This window comes from Pinus tabuliformis, chromosome 4_1, assembly GCF_031772625.1.
Source record: "Pinus tabuliformis cultivar Carrire ecotype Pingquan chromosome 4_1, CPIR1, whole genome shotgun sequence".
Classification (NCBI taxonomy): Eukaryota; Viridiplantae; Streptophyta; class Pinopsida; order Pinales; family Pinaceae; genus Pinus; species Pinus tabuliformis.
The window spans coordinates 614,506,457-614,512,769 of NC_142303.1; the positions used below are offsets into that span (position 1 = coordinate 614,506,457).

A 6,313-nucleotide genomic window follows, 5' to 3' on the forward strand; every position below is an offset into this window, starting at 1 on the left:
ATGAATGGCTAGCATTAACCCTTGCATTAATGTGTAATCTTCCCCTAAATTATTAGAAACAATACCAAAACTCAAAACAAACATCATTACTATTATTTTTACGAGACTTATAATAAAATTTCACTTGCCACCCTAACATTTGACAAATCTAATATAGATATATATATATATATATATATATATATATATTAATTTAATTTTTTGAAACTAATATTCATTATACATAATTGTTGAACTTAATGGAGAATAGGTACTATTGGAGAAAATCTATTTTACTATTGAACACGTGTCCTAAATTAGGATTAGTTCCTATTTTATAGGTGTCAGTTCTAAATCTCCCTATTATGATGTAAAGTTATATATTCTGATTTCAATAATGAATTGGCAGAGCATTCTCCGCTTTCGGTGGTCTCTAAGTGCAACTTTCTCACCTGAGAGCTGCTAAGTTTCCTATTATAAATTGTCTTCCTTAATTTTAACATGGTATCAAAGCCAATGACCTTGGTGGCTAGATAATTGAGTTCCGTTAGTGGCAGAGATGAGCTAAAGTGTAGAGTTGTGGTGACTGGTGATAGATTTTCTTCTCTTTGTGGTAGAACCCAGATCAACGCTTATATTGTTCCAAAAAACACGCTGGTCAAAAGTGGTTAAAGAAGAGAGCAGTGTGACCGTTACCCCAGCATATGTGTTGATAACCCACTACTTAGATCGATTCTCTTCAGCGCAAGGTGTCGGCACGGTTTCCCATCCTGAAATTCACGCTGGTTAGAAATCCGAAAGGTTGGGTAGCGAAGGTTATGTGGCAACAAAGGTTCTGTGACTCTCTGACAGCAGAGGCTAGGCAGAGGGAGTTTTGCACAGGTGTGGTGCCTTCACACAGGAGGTCAAGGTTGAGTTGTTGTGTCTGCGAAGGAGACGAAGGTCGATATGGATTCGTGGTTGCAGTGGTTGCATTGATCTGAGGAGGCACGACATTGATTGGAGGATGCATGATGTTGATTTGAAGAGGCACAACGTTAATGGTAAGGTTATTGGTGGTGCCTTCACATGGGAGGCCGAGGAGGCATGGTTACAGAAGCAGCGTTCAACCTGTTGGTGGATTGTTGTGTGTGGAAGTGTGGTGGATCGCCGGTGTGTGAGCATCGCCAGATCGTGGTCGAGTTGTTGTGGAGTCGCTGCATGGATCACTGCTATGGAGTCATTGTGATTCCTATGTTTTTAACATGGTGCGTCGATCAATTGAGATAACATCTTGGTGCGGGAGTCATGTTGCAACTCTATTGTGATCAGTAGTGGATGCGTTCCATCATGGAGATCATGGTATCGTGGAGATCGTTGTTATGAAAAAATGATACACCAAAGTGGCACGCCCTGTGGGAGATTCATTGAGATTCACTGAGAGGTATTTATATTGAGATTCGGTTTAAACTTATGTGTGGAGAGGCTATTGATAGGCTCGTGGGCACAAAGAAAGAGGAACTAGAAAGTAAAGCTACATCCCTTGCTACATAAGCAGTCATTGTCGTTGCTGCATTTTTTATGTGCTACATGATTAACATTGTGGGTGTTGTTAGGATGCAAATATTTAAATGTCCATGTTGCCCGCGAAAGTTGTTTTCGAGTCGATTTTGAAGAAAACAATATTATTTGAAATTTTGTTTATGTGTATTCTTGCATGCGTGTCCAAATCGCTCTAGACACTGTTTTGATGTTTTGTTGGGAAAGATCGTTGTAAGATCACCCACGTTTTTTTATTGAAATCATTGATTGTTGAAGGTTGAGGATCTTGAGGCAGATCCATAGATCGATATGTCACGATGAATAATCATATCGCAGAGGCATACTTGAATGAGAGCAACAAGCTCGATGGGTCGAATTATTCAAACTAGAAATTCAAATTGCAGACACTACTTGAGGGGCAAAGTGCATGGGTGATTGCAAATGGGGATGAATTGAAGCCGACTGTAGCCGGAGGTGGAACAGCTGCAACAATTCAAGATTGGGAGAAGAGGGAGAACAAAGCGAAAGTGTTGTTGAAATTGTCAGTGAAAGACTGCATTATCCCTCACATCAGAGAGTGTAAATCAACAAATGATATTTGGGCAACTCTCAAGGATTTGTATGAGATAAAGAATACAAATCGCTTATTGTTCCTGAAGAGCAAGATTCTCTCCATTAAAATGGAGGAGAATGAATCAGTCATTGCATTCATCTCTTGGATCAAGGAGCTGAGAAATAAGTTGGTCGATATAGGGGAGACAGTGTCGAACATTGATCTTGTCACGGTTACCATGAATGGTATGACTGATGATTATCAGATGTTTATTACAGGCCTGAATGCGAGGGAGAAAGCCCCCAATTTTGAAGAATTGACAGGGATCTTGATGCAAGAGGAAGAGAGGTGGATGACTCTGAAACCCCAAAATTCAGATCTCACATTAATGGTGAAGAAAAATCCTTTCAGAGGGAAAGCAAGCACAGGACAGAAAGGTGAAGGTACACCACAGAGAAAGCCACCTCAAGGTATGTCTTCGACCATAAATGATTCAGGGATCAAGTGTTTTTACTATGGTAAATCTAGTCACATTGCTAGGAATTTCCATAAGAAGAAGCTTGATGAAACTCGACATAGACATAAGAAACATGCAAGGCACTTTTCTTAAGATCATAATCAGAACCTCATACTGTTTGTATCTGATTTTGCTTTCTTTGCTGAGAATGATGAAGCAAAAACTTGGTTTGTGGATTCTAGAGCTTCCACTCACATGACAGGTAATAGACATTGGTTTGAAAATTTTAAAGAGACTAGCAATGGTGCTAATATCTACCTTGGTGATGACAGAGGATACCAGATTAAAGGGTACAAAAATATTCCTGTGATATTGCTTGATGGTAATATCAGGCGTATTCAGAATGTGATGTATGTACTAGGAATTAAAAAGAATCTGATCTTTGTCTCTATGATTACAGACCAGAATCTTAAGGTAGAGTTCTTTAAATCTTACTGTGTTATTAAAGATTTTTTGGATCATTTGAAGCCAATTGCAACAGGAATATGAGTTGGAGGTCTGTACAAGTTGAATGTTACAAGTGCACCACATCAAGCATTAACTTCAACATCTATGACAACAATGAATTTGTGGCATCAAAGATTCAGACACATCAATCTTCTTGACTTATTGCTGCTACAAAAACAAGGTATGGTCAATGGACTCCCTGTTTTAAAAAATGCACATGTTGATTGTGAAGGATGTGCACTTGGGAAGATGCACATGGATGAATTTCCCTCAAGTTTAAATAGAAGAAAGAGAGATATCCTCGAACTTGTGCACACTGACATATGTGGACCAATGCAGACAAGATCATTAGGAGGAGAATATTATTTTTATTATTTGTTGATGATTGCACAAGATATAATTGGGTGTATTTTCTAAAAAAGAAGAGTCATACATTTTTTAAAGAGTTTCATAGTATGATTGAAAAATAGACAGGAAAGGTCATCAAAATTCTCCGGTCATATCAAGGGGGAGAATACAAGCTGGGAAACTTCGTTGAATATTGCAGGGACCATGGGATAATTCAACAGTTTATAGTACCCCACACTCCACAACAAAACGAGGTTGTAGAGAGGAAGAACAAAACTCTGGTGGAGTGTGCATGCAACATGTTGAAAGGTAAGAACATATCTAATGGTTTTTGGGTAGAAGCCATTAATACTATAGTCTATTTTAAGAATAGGAGTCCAATGAAGAGCCTTGACCTTAAGACTCCATTCGAGGCTTTATATGGTTTTAAACCCACAGTTAGTCATTTAAGAGTTTTTAGTTCAAAAGCTTTTGCTCATGTTCCTAAAGAGGATAGGAAGAAACTGGATGTGAATGTCATTAAATGCATATTTGTAGGGTATTGTTCTAAGTTTAAAGCATACAAACTGTTTAATCCATCTACTCACAAGGTGTTTGCGAGTAGAGATGTTATATTTCATAAGCATGTTGATTAAGGAAACATAGACAAAGGCTATGAGGAGTGGCACATTCCTTTGCTGATGGAGGACAACAATGAGGAAATTAAAGACAACCATGTGAACCCTATCTCCATTAAGAGGGAGTGTTGAAATTAATGGAGAATAGGTAGTATTGGAGAAAGTTTGTTTTATTGTTGAATGTGTGTCCTAGATTAAGATTAGTTCCTATTTTCTAGATGTTAATTCTAAATCTCCCTATTATGACATAAACTTATATATTCTGATTTCAATAATGAATTAGCATAGTTTTCTCCACTTTGGGGGAGTCCCAAGCACAACTTGCTCACCTCAAAATTACTAAATTTTAGATTGTAAGTTGTCTTCTTTAATTTTAACAATTACATCTTTAGGCCAATAAAAATAGGACTGTTTAAATATTTTAAATTTTGATTTATTTTAATTATATATTGATGTTCTTATCGAGCATACATAAATTCAAATGATAGAATATTGATAAACTGTTTTTTGAATAAAGTAATTTAATATATTTATCTAAAAGATTTTTAAGCCAGTGGCTTTTCCCGCAGCACGATAATGAGAACGACATAGTTTTTGCCAAAACCGCAGAATATGGAGTGAGAGAGGAGAATTCATTTCAAAATTTTATAGCATAATTTTGTTGTCGTCTAGTCCTGTTAGGATAGCTGGTTTTCACCCACGCGACCCGGGTTCAAATCCCGGCAACGGAAGGTGATAATAAATTTCGTGTCTTTCGTAGAGATTTGTTACTCTTTTTCAGAAATTCAAATGAGTGCCGCATGATGTTTTAAAATATTCATTATCCAGTGGACACTACAAAAAAAAAGGTTATAAATAAAAGTTGTTGAAATCGTGGCTGGAATAGCTCAGTTGGTTAGAGCGTGTGGCTGTTAACCACAAGGTCGGAGGTTCAAGCCCTCCTTCTAGCGCATGTAGATTGTTCTATTTTTAAAGTTCTCCTTTATTTTATTCATATATTTTTGAAAAACGAATGTATCATATATATATATTTTTAATAAAGTAAATTACTTTATTCATTAGAAATAAAATGTTATATAGAGCTTTGTTCTATTTTTAAAGTTCTCCTTTATTTTATTCATATATTTTTGAAATAAGAATATATTATATATATATTTTTTAATATAGTAAATTACTTTATTCATTAGAAATAAAAAGTTATATATAGATTGGATTTCATTTTATTCATATATTTTTGAAATAAGAATATATATTATATATATATATATATATATATATATATATTTTTTAATATAGTAAATTACTTTATTCATTAGAAATAAAAAGTTATATATAGCTTGGATTTTAAAAAAATTTAGAAATTTTCATATTAAGTTTAATTGAAATTAGTAAGTTACTGATCAATAATAAATAATCATAAACTAATTATGACATTCATTGTTACAAATAAAATTATTTGAAAATTCAAGAATTTAAGGGACGAAATTCCTCTAACATTAACATGATTTCCCCTAAGTTGACTAATTGTTTACCATCTCCTTGAGTCAATGTCTTATTGCTCTTAGAGCCTTATCTTTTGGCTTCCTTCTCTCGCGTGGAGACAACCTTGAAATACTTCATGTGAACCCCAAGATAAGACTTTGAAGAACTTGAGCCCCATTGGTCTTCGTCCTTACACTGGAGATAGGCCTTGTGAAGAATTCGAGCATGGTGAACTAACATGTCTTTCATTTCTTTTCCATGTCATTCTTCAATAAGGGCAGTCAGTCGTGGAACATCTGAATCCATATCTTTTGGTATCAGCGTTTTAGGCCCTTGTAGCATCACTCTCCATGAAATCTTGAACAAAAGAAGCGCATACCATATTTGTCAATAAGGTAGAAACCATTCCCTTTGTGGCACTTCCTCTATGGTTTCGATGAAATTCTTTGGCTTTTTTTTATTGGCCCTTAGTAAGGAAATTCATTGGCTTTTTTTATTGGCCCTTAGTAAGGAAATTCATTGGATTGTGGTTATCCCCCATATATATGGATCAATGGCTAGAAAAAACGTGGAGGCCATTGATGAAAGGGAACTGACTTGTTTACATGTGGGAACGATTTCTTTGCTTTCATGTTCAAATACAAAGAAGATAAAGATGTAATATTCAGAAACGTCATGTATTTCTTTGGGACTCGGGGAATGTACTTGAATAAATGGTTCTTGGACTTTGACTCGGATGATGATATTCCAAATGCAGTGCATGTCTGGGTAAAGCCTCCTAAACTCCCTCTATTGTGTTGGAGTGATGATTGTCTAAGAGCAATTGGAAATGGTCTAGGGAAATATTTG

The 6,313-nt window shown here is 35.7% G+C and overlaps 1 non-coding gene across 1 annotated transcript; it reads left to right on the forward strand.

Moving 5' to 3' along the window:
* The first annotated feature begins 4,858 nt into the window (after positions 1-4,858).
* TRNAN-GUU (transfer RNA asparagine (anticodon GUU)) lies at positions 4,859-4,932 on the forward strand. The gene has a single exon. It is a non-coding gene; the product is annotated as a tRNA-Asn (tRNA).
* The last annotated feature ends 1,381 nt before the right edge of the window (positions 4,933-6,313 follow it).